At 41.7% G+C, this 12190-nt stretch overlaps 1 protein-coding gene across 19 annotated transcripts in view; it reads left to right on the top strand.

The window, feature by feature from the left end:
- Positions 1 to 12190, top strand: part of ptprsa (protein tyrosine phosphatase receptor type Sa) — a 163830-nt gene that overhangs the window by 48407 nt on the left and 103233 nt on the right. The window contains exon 1 of one of the 19 annotated variants that reach the window (XM_057325737.1): positions 3243 to 3517. The exons of the other annotated variants lie outside the window; for them this stretch is intronic. The gene's annotated coding sequence lies outside the window, so the exon portion shown is untranslated. Of the gene's footprint in view, positions 1 to 3242; positions 3518 to 12190 lie in introns of those variants that run through there. 19 annotated transcript variants of the gene reach the window in all.

Here is a 12190-nt window from a genome sequence, read left to right as displayed (position 1 = left end):
GATGGATGGCAGGCCTTCTCTTTGTTTATCTGTTCAGATATCGGATTCTTAATGCGTGAGAGAGAGAAAGACGTGAGAAATCCAACTAAATATATTCAGCCTGTGATCTCAAGGTCAAGCAAACATGTTTTTTTGTGCGTGCATGCTGATGGATGTTTAGAAAAAGGGGTTTATGTTACACGTATAGACAGGGTTGATTATATGTAATTTGTATTGTAAATTAGTTAAAAAAAGTTCAAATTAAATGCGTTTGGGGGTTTAATACACCGCAATTAAACCCACAGGTTTTTGCTAAATCTTGTTGTGGACTGCAGACTTCAGTGATCTGGAAATAAAATGAACAGTGTAGCTCTTTGTAAAACCTTCAAAGCACAGAATCGCCTTTGCATGATCTTAATTGCGAAATTTTCTTGTCATATACTTTATCGTGCAATTAAGTGTAATTCATTTCATTAAATAATTAGTGTAACATCATTAAATTTAATCGCTTGACAGCTCTTATGTATATGAGAAACGGCGCTCGTGTCCCAACCCTCATTTTAACTAAAGTTATTTTCACCAGTGTCTGCGTTAATGCTGCACGCAGCGTCGCCTGGCGAAACTTTAAAATCGCATTCTAGAGAACAAACCGGCATGTGAGCAGCATGATGAACGATCAGTTTGATAAAATCGTCCAAGCTTCAGAATCGATTTCACGGCCCGTGCCAAACCTGCATCGCCCGAGCTCACACGCACGCGCGTGCATACATGCACGCACTCTCGAGTAGGAGTTTTGGCAGCTGTCGATAAAACGCACAGCGCAGGAGATCAGAGGGGTGCTTCGCTTTTTGTCTGCGCTCCTGCGGTCGACCCGGGAGAGAGAGAGAGGCCGGGCCAGTTTTATTGCTTTGGTAATAAGATTGAATTTGAGGGGAGGCTGTATTGCAGCGTGTGGAGTCATAGCTGCCCGGTGGGGGGATCGGTGCTATGTGGAAACCTTGTATTAATAATCTCTTACTCGATAGATTCTCTTCTGGTTGAATTTCAGGGCTGTGTGGTCGTGTGTTTTTAGAGGTCAAGGTGAAAAGGTGTGGAAAAGTCATGGAAATGTGTGTTTTTGCAAAGGCTCCGAAATCTAGTTCCATAGTCTACTAAGATGCCAATTGATTCCTGATTTGAAAATGAAAATGCTTTATCTCAAATATATATATATATATATATATACACACAAATCAACCACATATTTTAAATTATATTTCTTACAGTAAACTGGCTTGCCTACAAAAGCAGCTCACTAGGTTTTGGAGCAGAGCGAAGGAGTTTGTGCCGCTTTGTGATTTATGTGTAATGACAGAGGAATAGATTTCGCTCTCCCACGGGCGTCTGGCTCATTACACTGTGACCAGTGAACAATGGGTCGGTGTATACCTTCCGTTTATCTGTTTGTATCCTCCAGCGATGTCCAGCTCTTCCGACCGGCTCGGTTCAGAGCAAAGGGGCGAGGGAGGGAGCGAATCCACCCCACACCTAGTCACGCGGGTGCCCGCTCAATTACCAGCGTGCCACTGATGTTCTACCACCTCCAATATTCTGTCACCTCCTAATTAAAGGGCGTCTAAATTAAGCCCAGGGTGCGCGGTGGCCTGTAGTTTTCCCCCCTTAAGCGAAATAAAGCCTTGGTGAATCGATAGACAAATGCAGCGGTCACGAAATACTTTAAATGAAGTCATTTTTCTTGCTCGGATGCTCAGAGAAGGAAGGTGCTTAACTTACACTATTTGTAGTATACAGTTTCTGAATGTTATGTATGATTTATTTGCTGTCTTATTGCTGTTTTGGAGCTTTGTACCTTATTCATGAAACGTGCCAGAAAAAATGTGTGTGTTGTATTCTGTGTGTGTGTTGCTCATAGGGCTGTCAGGATTATTAAATAATTGTCTCATCGCCGATTGTTTGACCTCATCGCGATGGTTTCAGATCATCGCAATTATTGCACATCTCTATAGAAGACACTAGGGGGAGCTGTAGTGCATCTGCATATTGTATATTTTATTGTGTATATATTGTAACTAAAGCATGGTAATACTTGTAAAATGTACCACCACAACACAATCACTTTAAAAAAAACTAAAGCATATACCATAAAAATAACCTGCAGTACAATTTAATATTCTTTCAGTGTGAAAACCAGTCTACCAAAATCTCATTAACATAGAAGTAAACTTTTATTGTAGTCTTGCAAGTGAGAAAAATTAGAAGATTAGAAGCTTTTCTATGACTGATAGCATTTTAATGGAGGCTTCAATTCACTCCTGATCAATTTACTTCATTTACAAGTATTTGGCGGTTGTATTATTGACAGGTAAAAGCCTAAACCTTAAATATATGACGACACATTTTTTTCCAAGAAAAAGAACATAGTCTTTATATTCAGAACAATGTGGTCGTTTCAAAGCTGAATAAAAAATGTATGAGAATTAAAAGTCAAAGCTCTAAAACAGACAATTAATCGTCATAATCGCAATGATTTATTAGACAATTAATCGTCAGCCAAATTTCATAATCGTGACAGCCCTAGTTGCTCATGCTTTTTTTTGTGTGTGTGTGTGTGTGTGTGTGTGTGTGTGTGTGTGTGTGTGTGTGTGTGTCCACCAAGTTGTGCGTTGTGACCTCTGCATTTCTCTCACATCTGTGTGTTCCGATTAAGCTTGTGCTTCTTATGCTTGGGACTCTGCTCCACACTACACTGTTTGTGTTGGTTGTGTGGTTGTTGTGTGTTGTGCCACCCATCTCTGTTGGTCGTTTATTGCTTTCGGTTTATGCGCTGTGTGGGTGTGCCGGTTGGGTGGGTGCTCGCTTGTTCTGTGTTGACTTTCTGATCGCGTTGTTGTTGTCTGTGGTTGGATGCTTGTGTGTGTGCGTGCTGGCGCGTTTTGTTGTGTGGGCGTGTGTGGTGTGTTGTGTGGTCTTGTGTGCGATGTGTGCTGATCACATCTAGTCTGCGTGTGTGTGTGTGTGTGTGTGTGCGTGCAGGCGACAGAGTGCACGCTAGCAGGGAGTTCCGGAGTGTTGGGTGTGAAGAGGCGAGAGCGGGTACATGATGCACATATATCTGAGCTAAAGAGAGAAAACAGAAATCACTCTGATTCAATACTTCAGACGACTGCTTGACAGCACAACGTTTAAAATATACATTTTTGAGGCATAGATCTAAAGTAGAAGTTCTGTTTTTTTTTTAAGAAAATGAGAGCTGTGATGTATGGTATATTGCTTTGTGGTTGCAAAGGTGTTCCCGGTGGCTGTAAGCCTGTTTTCATGCAGTTATTTGTAGGCACGTGCCGGCGTTCGGTACACCACGGTAGTGAAAATGCACGGTAGTGTTATTGCAGGCACGTCAAATCACCGTGAAGAAAATCTTTTCCTTTGACTGGATGAAACAACACTCCGTTTATGCTGCGTAAGCGTCATACGCGTGCGCAGTCGCGCGCTCTGATGTAAACAGCCTCACGTGGAGAAGGAAGAGCGCTGCAGACCTAAGGTGAAATATGCGTTATGTCACATAGGGATGCAATGATTATAGATTTTGTTGGTACGATTATTGTCTGAGGAATAATCACGATTGCACAATTATGACGGTTATTATGCATTCATTCAAATGATTTATAATGAACTGATTTATGATGATGAGCATTTAAATATCAAGCCATGAATATTATGTTACATAATAATACATATGTATTTGACTATGTATGTTAGTAAAGCAAGTAAAGTGGGCATCTTTAGCTTAATCATCATCATTGCATGTGTTCACATACTAAAATCTAGTATGAAGTAAAATATGTTTTATCATATTTAATTAAACACCTGACAAATTATCAATAAGCTGTACTTTCTATTTACTTCTTGTTATTGGTTGATATATGAAAAAGTTATTAAACTTGTTTTTGACACTGTAACATTGATATTGGCTTTTGTTTTTGACTTGTTTTTGTAATGCATTTCATCACCGTGATACTACCGTTTACCGTAATAAAAGCTTCATCAATTACCGCCACATAAAAATGTACTACCGGCACGAGCCTAGTTATTTGGTAGTTGTTTAGTCTTCATTTAGTATTTTATCTCACAGTATGTAGCAGATATCAGATGTTTGTCCTGGTTTTGTTTACTGCAACAAATTTCAGTTCAACCAGGCTCACTCTGGAAAAACTTAATTTGCTTAAGAGTCATTTAAGTAAAACCCCAAACAACGAATTTACGAGATCACCGCGTCCTGTAAAACACAGAGGCTTTTTATAACAGCAGAGAAGCGCTTGGAAGTCAAGGGTGGCATGCTTGTAATTTGCACAAGCTAATATTGTTAGCGTCTAAGTGTCTGGTGAATAGCATCTCTGTTAGCTGTGAGGACGAGTCGGCAAAGATTTGCGGCGCTCCTTCAATTTCCAGAAGAGAACCATGCAAAGTATTTTTCGTGTTGTTAAGTGGCTTTCATGTGGCCCCTTCTCTGTTTCTTCTCATGCGAGGGTTGAGCGCGCAACCATCTGAGACCGGCGTTTGATGTCAGTGTGCATGTTGTGAAAGCTCCCTCGCTCCATGCGGGATGTTTGAATCCCATGCTGGAAAGTTCGGGAAGCAGCGTGGTGACTTCCTAACCGCCTCTGTGGACGAAGTGAAAATTTGGGTATCGCTGTACGCAGCTGGAAGAAGTGGAAGTAGCCAGGAAATTGAGTCGCTATATGAATAAAATACCTCTGATAATGTATTTTGAGTGTTGGTTTGTGGCACGGTTCTCCAGTCAGCGAGTCTTTTCATATTTTTTGCACCAAAAGTACTCAAGCTGTGATTAACAGCGTAACTTCATACTGAAATACTATTGACTGCCACAAATACATTTAACTTGTCTTTATTCTGAAACGGAACGATTCTTATAACATTGAGCATACCGATAATAATTGGATGTCTAGTGGTTGTGCTCTCAAGGAGAGTTATTGATTTTCATCCACTCTCCTCAGCTTGTTTTTCTTTGTTTTGCCTTTGGATTCCAGCTTGGTGCGGTCGCCTCTTGCACAACCCGTTGCGAGGTTTCCGCCTGCTTCTTGGATGCCGTTCAAGCTGGAAAATAGTAACACGAGTGAATTCAATTGGGAGGACAGAAATGATACTTGTTTAAAAGGAAAGAAGGAAGCTATCATCAGTGGAATGCATTGTGCCGGAAGGAATTGCGCTTTTAAAGAATGATCTTCGTTGTTGAGGCGATGATGTTGGCATGAACACATGCATGCATGCACAGGCTGCACTGGTTTGTGCCTGCGTGCCAATTTTGTTTTCCGATTTGAGTCTTGCTTAAAGGGATAGTTCAAATTAAATGGTAGTCAAAAGTGCCCCAGAACTGTTTGTTTTCCTAAATTCTTCAAAATATCTCATTTGTGTTCAACAGACAAAAAATACACAATCATTTTTTTCTGCTATGGTAGTGGATGATGTCCCACAACAGAAAATTGCTAACATTCTTCCAAATATATTTCTCTGTGTTTAACAGAACAAAGACATTTATACAGGTTTTTAACAACTTGAGGGTGAGTAAATGATGACAGATTTTTCATTTTTGGGTGAACTGTTCCTTTAACCATGTCTTTATTTTTGTATACATGTCACATTTAGTTTCATTTGTGTTCATGTTTTTTTGTGTGTGTATGTTCTCTAAAATGTGCAACCGTTTAGGCAATTTAGGCACTTTACCAAACCTTTTGTATTTAAATTCCTATACTAGATTTTTTGTTTCTGGATTGTCGACCTTACTTTTCATTTTCTAAATGATGTCCTTCTTGCATCAAAATTTCATTAATGAGCTTTGGTCGACTCCCTAGATAATAAATATCAAAGATGATTGACATTTGCACCCTAAAATTCATGTAGCAACAGCAAGACTAAGGAAGGCAGCTGAATATCAATCTCGTCAAAGCGAATGTGATTGGAATCGCTTTGCTATTATAGTCGGAGATTAGAGCAAATTAAGAATCGTGAATGCAAATTCAGATGACTATCATACTCATAGGCTTTGTGAAATTTTAACGCAGTTATAGCGTGCATAAACCATTGTCAGACACATTGAGCTGTGGGCCCCGTGTGGCGAATGCAGGTTTGATTGTGGCCTGGTTTGTTTTTCGTTCTCGTTCCTTCTCAAACCCAGTGATTTTCTGTCCCTGCGATAGTGGCACAGGCCCAGAAAAACTCTTTGTCTTTTCAACAGTCGAGATACAAAGTGTTTCATGGAGATAGCCAAAGTGCCTCATGCATATTTCATCTAGACGTGTGTTTGAGATGGAGTTTGTGAGTATATGTGTGCGCGAAGGAGTTTTGTCTGGCTCCAGTATGGATTTCTGTCAAGGTCTTTTGGTCGGATACAGTTTCGCCAAAAGATTCATTGTAGCTCGGCTAACGCGAGGGGCTTCGGCGCTCGCATACAAATGCATCCCGCCGAACGTCTTTTAATCACATCCAAGAACGCACTGTTTGATAAATTGCATTGCATGCAGTCAGAAACGGATAAACTCTGGAATGTATGACTGTATCTGGAATGATGAATCGCAAATGCTAGCGTAGGGTTGTAAGATTTAGATGCCACTACCCTTCAAGTCGACATGAAATTGAAATGAACCCTGTTTACTTTCTAAATGCGTGTTATTCTGCATGGTTAATTCGTGCGTAGATGATTTGTCATGACACGTTCTAGTTCCGTTGGTGAGCAAATTGTGCACGATAAGTCTTCTCCAGATTTAAAAAAAAAAAAACGCAAATAAAACGTATTTTCTAGATTTCGTTATTTAGCCCTGCATGCACTTGTTGTAAAACACAACCTTTTCTCAGCTTCTACCCTGACAGGACAATTCCCAGCTTATGTTTGTTGAGTTGCTGCCCGGGTTCCATTGTTTACACGTTGTTCAATTGTACCGTCGAGTCATTAATCAGTTCGGGGACCGGCTGGCTTACAGAGTTATTTTGGTCTCCCGGCAGGCTCTAGAGTTCTTTCAGGGCAACCCTGCTTTTTATTCTAGACACCCCTTCAGCATTACTGCCAACTTTACCGCCAGCCCCGTCTATAAATACATTCACCTCTTCTTGGAAGCTTTTGAAGTCCAAATTCATGCCCTGTGTGTGCTGCTCAAACTTCAAATGGACTCCAGTGGCAGACAGGAAGTTGCGCGCCCCCTCTTTTTTCGAGAATGTGAGGCGCGTGGGATCTGTGTGTTTGAACTGGGTTAGAGGTTATAAGCAATGGCAAGATTACTCGGTGATAGACAGTTGAAAGAGCAATTTCCAAGATGGCGGCAAGGGTTGGAAGCCGTGTGCACCTATTTCTGTTGTTGCCATGGTGAACGCCAACTCGCCTGACCTTTGACCGAGCACTTGACTTAACACAGACTGCAGGTCTGGATGTGTTGGCGGAGCTTTCGGACCATTTTATAAATAGGTGCAAATGTTTTCATCTAGAATGCATGAATTTAAACAAATGAATATCCTCAACCAATAATATACTTAAAGCTCTAAATATTTGAAAATGTGAAATAACGCTCCTCCACTCAGCATCCCTGTTTTTTGCGTCTACCTCCACACCTATCATCTCAGCGTCAAAGCAAGTTCTCCACAGTTATAGAGCTAAAAATGTGTTTTCCCAGTCTCCCTATTTTTAGCCGTTGCCTCGGGTTGAGATGAAAGGGAAGCTGAAGAAACAGGAGGAATTTGGGTTTTTCGAGAGGCCTTCGTTTCTTTTTTCCTCTTGTTTTTCTCTCCCCTTCTTCTGCCAATACATGCCTATTGTCTTCATTTTAGCCAGTGCTCAAACTGCCAGTTTATTTCGCCAGGGAATTCCCAGAATATTAACTCTTGTCCAGTAAGAGCAGTAGCTTTTGCACTCATGCCTCCAATAAAGGCTGTTGTGAATTCCCATGATGCCCATGGGTCGTCCTGTCCCTGGTTCTGTCAGAGGCGTATTTGAAAGCCAACCATCAGTCTTCGGGCGTTCTGGAAGTAATTGCAAGGCCGTCCGTTCTACCCACAAGTCTCCTCGTAGCCTCTACTTGTAATGGTTTATAAACAGCCATGTATTGTATGTATTAATTTTGTTTTTATCAATCAGTTTCGCCTGGAGTCCTGGGGAGATTCTATCCGTCGCTTGTGTCTGTGCTGAATGCAGAGCGAGCCGCTTGACTTGCAAATGGCAGGGAGTGTAAGTGGCATATCGCGCTCGGGTAACTAAAGAGGATCTGTGACGTTTCCCGTAGGCAAAGATTTATTGGCGGCTGCCTCCACAGAGGATGAGTCAAGCTCAACCTGCACATTCCCACCTCTGCACACAGCAGAATTTAATGGAACAGCTGAGAGACTTGGCATTCATAGTACACTGGCTGTTACGCTGTTCTCAACACCAGCTTCAATTGCTTTGAACACAAGGGCTGCTTAGTTAAAAATCTCGCTGTCAGGGGACATCCCGGGAAATTTGGCCACACACCTTCCTGAGGTATAAGTGTCCGCCCCAAGTTTACCATTCTGGTCCAGGTAACAGATGATGAAAAACACAGTGGGCTAGCATGAAGCTTGACTCCCTGCCTCGGCAACACGCATGGGTCTAAATAGACCCCTGTGTTTGACATTGAAGCCGCTCGGTACATAATTGATATTCACCCATCTCTTCTTAGATGAGGGTTAGGCTAAGGTTAAAACTTGCACGGGTTAAAAACGCCATCTGCGCGGTTATAGGCAGAAGGTTGAAATGGCGAATCAGCTGAAATTTCCAAGGTAATGAATTCATCCCGGACTGTTAAAGCTTTCCATACATTAACCTGTTCTTTAAAGGTTAATGTGCATCCTCTCTCCAAGGGTACCGTACCGCAGCTAAGAACGGCACGGGCTGCGCCATGCTAAGTTGTTGTCGCAGCGCCGTGCACCAATGCAGCAGTATTCCTTAGCATATCGAGAGAAGATATTTCCCTCACAGTGGAAGCTTATTAGCTAACTAATTGTTAGGGGTGTAAAGGGAAGCCAGACTCGGACGTTGGCATGAGGAGAGCAGCGCTTAGCCGTTTCTCTCCCACACTCTCATTAAAATACCATTCGGAGTAGGGTTATTTATTTTATCTGTGGAATGCTGGGAAGGGGGCTGCCAAGTGCCGGGAGGGGAGGTAGATTACGTCGACCGAGCGGACAGCTGAATGCAGTTACTACACGTCGACACGAAATGAAGACGATAATTATCCTGCAAGCTAATGAGGAGGAAAGTAAACAAAAGCTTCATGCGTTGTCATTTCTGTGAGGTAGCCCATCTCTGCGCACGTCATCGCCGGTGTCTGACGCATTGTCCCGAGAGAAAATTCTGTAGCAGAAGCCGGTTTGAGAGTGATAGGATGACTTTCAGGGGGCGGGGCTTTTTTAAAGAGGTGTGATGTATAGATGTGCTGGGGATGCAGTGTTGTGAGGTTTGCAAAGTGTCATTTTGTGCCTCTGGCACAGATAAGTTAACATCAATTATCTTCAAGATTCTTTTGCAAAACACAGATTTTTTTGGTTGATGTATTCATGATGTAAATCTATGATAAAGTGTTGTTGCTTTTATTGTTTGGTAGCATCTGTTTGGCGGCAGGGAAAACATATGCACAGCGACTGCTTTCTTTCAGTAACTACTATAGTTAGAATACAGTGTTGATTCAAATGTAAGATTAAAATGTTGATATAAATAATATGTGGAGAGAAATGTTTTATTGACATTTCTATTTTTTTGTTGTTTTTTTATTGCTCAGAGGTTGCTTTTACTGCTTGGGAGAGCAAGCTGCTTTTTTTCTCCAGAAATTTTTGATGGGGAAGCGAAACAATCACCATTTTTCTTGAGCAACACATCTGCCTCTCACACGTCTACGTTTGATTTGTTTATGTGCGTATGTACGTATCGTGTTTGTGTGACTGTCTGTCAGTTGTGTGAGACCGATTGAAGATTGTTTTCTCTAGACATGCGGTGGCCAGGTGAGAAATGTGGAGAAGTAGCGAGGGACGTAGAACGAGAGAGGGCCAGTGAAAGAATGTCAGAAAGTCAGGGCAGATGGACAAAAGGCCCAGTGTTATCAGCCCCAACAGATCAGCCCCCAGAATACCACAGCTGGTTCATATTTCCACGGGGAGCGATGGCGACCGGCTGCAATCTCCTACTGACCCCCCTCCATTTCACTCTCACACACACGCTATATCCAGCCATGAGCACACACTCGCTGACTTTTACTGCAGCACAATTTCTGGCTTCATATGAGCATGCTGCTTGCCAAAAAATGAGAAGTATCTACGTTATACCATTGAGTAGTATACTACATTGTTGTCACATGACCTCACGTTGCTTGTTTAATTCGCTGTGTTACGCCCATTGGATGTAAAACAATTTTTGCATTGTTAATCCAGTTTTGTTTATACCTTTTTGCTGTGCAATCAAATAAGTTGAGAAATCAGTCACAATGCATTGTGGCAGTGGTTCTCAAACTTTTTCGTTGTAAGGTCCCCTTTGTGTTAAGTGCATCGCTTTGCGGTCCCCCATATAAAGACGTATAATCTTAAACATTCAATATGTTTTTGGTTTAATTAAAATTCTGTTATACAATGCTGGAACCTCAATTCGTTTGGTTGGTGGTGTCATTTTTCTGATGTTTGATTGCATAAAATCTATGATAAATTTCTATATTTCATAAAATGCCACAAAATCTGTGACCCCCAGATCCATTTTGGGGCCCCCCAGGGGGCCACGGCCCCATTTTGAGAACCACTGCATTGTGGGATACATGTGCTGTACATTATGCCCTTAAAGGAAAAGTTAACCTCAAAATAAAAAAAGGTTACTCACCCACATGTCGTTCAACATGTTTTAAGACCTCCCGGCGTTTTCGGAACACAAATAAAGATATTTTAGGGGACATCCGAGAGATTTCCAAGCCTCCTCATAGACATCATGGTCATAGTTGTTGTCAAGGTCCAGAATAGTACTAAAGACATTGTTAAATTGGTCCATCCGCTCATGGTGGCTCAATTGAATTTTATTGAAGCAACGAGAATGCTCTATAGGCGAAAACCAAAGCAAAATAACGACTTTAATCGGTATATTCTCCTCTGTCTTGTCAGTCCATGGTGGACGCGTTCACGGGCACTTTGACGCATGCGCATTCGTTTTGTGTGCTGAACGCCTCATGGCGCATGACAGAGGAGAATATATCGATTTTTTGCACATAAAGTATTCTCGTTGCTTAAAAAAAATTCAATTGAGCCACTATGAGCGGATGGACCAATTTAACGATGTCTTTAGTACTATTCTGGACCTTGACAACAACTATAATGATGTCTATGAGGAGGCCTTGAAATCTCTCGGATGTCACCTAAAATATCTTTATTTGTGTTTTGAAGACGGCGTCTTAAAAAATGAGTGAGTAGAAAAAAACACGCTTTTGATTTTGAGGTGAACTTTTCCTTTAATACAGTCTGACTAGCAGAACCTTTGTTTTTCCAGCGAGCATTTTCTTGTCAGTCATCTACACGAGCCAAATCTATTTTCCTACATATTCACCACGTAAACCCATTAAACCCTGCTTTGCTTCCGGGAAATTGTTCACTCGAGTAAACATGGCTCCCCGTGCTGTTTCTCCTGTGTACGTTACGTGCATGAGTTTATTCAATCCCAGCCTATAATCCCACTGCTTGACTGCATGTCTGTTCAGCCCCTTGGGCCTTGTTACCGTTCGCACGCGCTCGATCAAGCCCCTGCTCAGACATGACCACACAATTCTCATTGCCCCTGCTTGATCAGAGATGGAGGAGGGCTCTTCTGTGTTTTCCATGCAGTGACTCAGGATATCACAGTTGTATTTGTATGTAAATTCAACAGAGATAAATATATTTTATTTTAGGGGTTATAAAAAAATGAATATGGCAACATTTATTTGTATTATTCCTAATTTCTTAGCAGCACATTTTTAAGTATAGTTGTTTTCAAGAAGAAGAGCTTTGGTAAAGTTCAAGAGCGAGAGCAAGAGAGACTGCCTAGGGACCAAGTTTTGCTCCATGGGAATATCCTCAAGGTTGCTAGGATTGCGAGCCAAGCATTTCCCTAAGCATGGTTTGCTTTGGAAAGTTTTTTTCCTGCTCAACAGAGCAGAAGTTTGCCAAGTAAATACATCTTGGGAATGGC

Source organism: Triplophysa rosa, linkage group LG25 (genome assembly GCF_024868665.1).
Source record: "Triplophysa rosa linkage group LG25, Trosa_1v2, whole genome shotgun sequence".
Taxonomy (NCBI): domain Eukaryota; kingdom Metazoa; phylum Chordata; class Actinopteri; order Cypriniformes; family Nemacheilidae; genus Triplophysa; species Triplophysa rosa.
The sequence above is the reverse complement of the archived record's forward strand: the minus strand, read 5'-3'. Positions and strand labels throughout refer to the sequence as shown.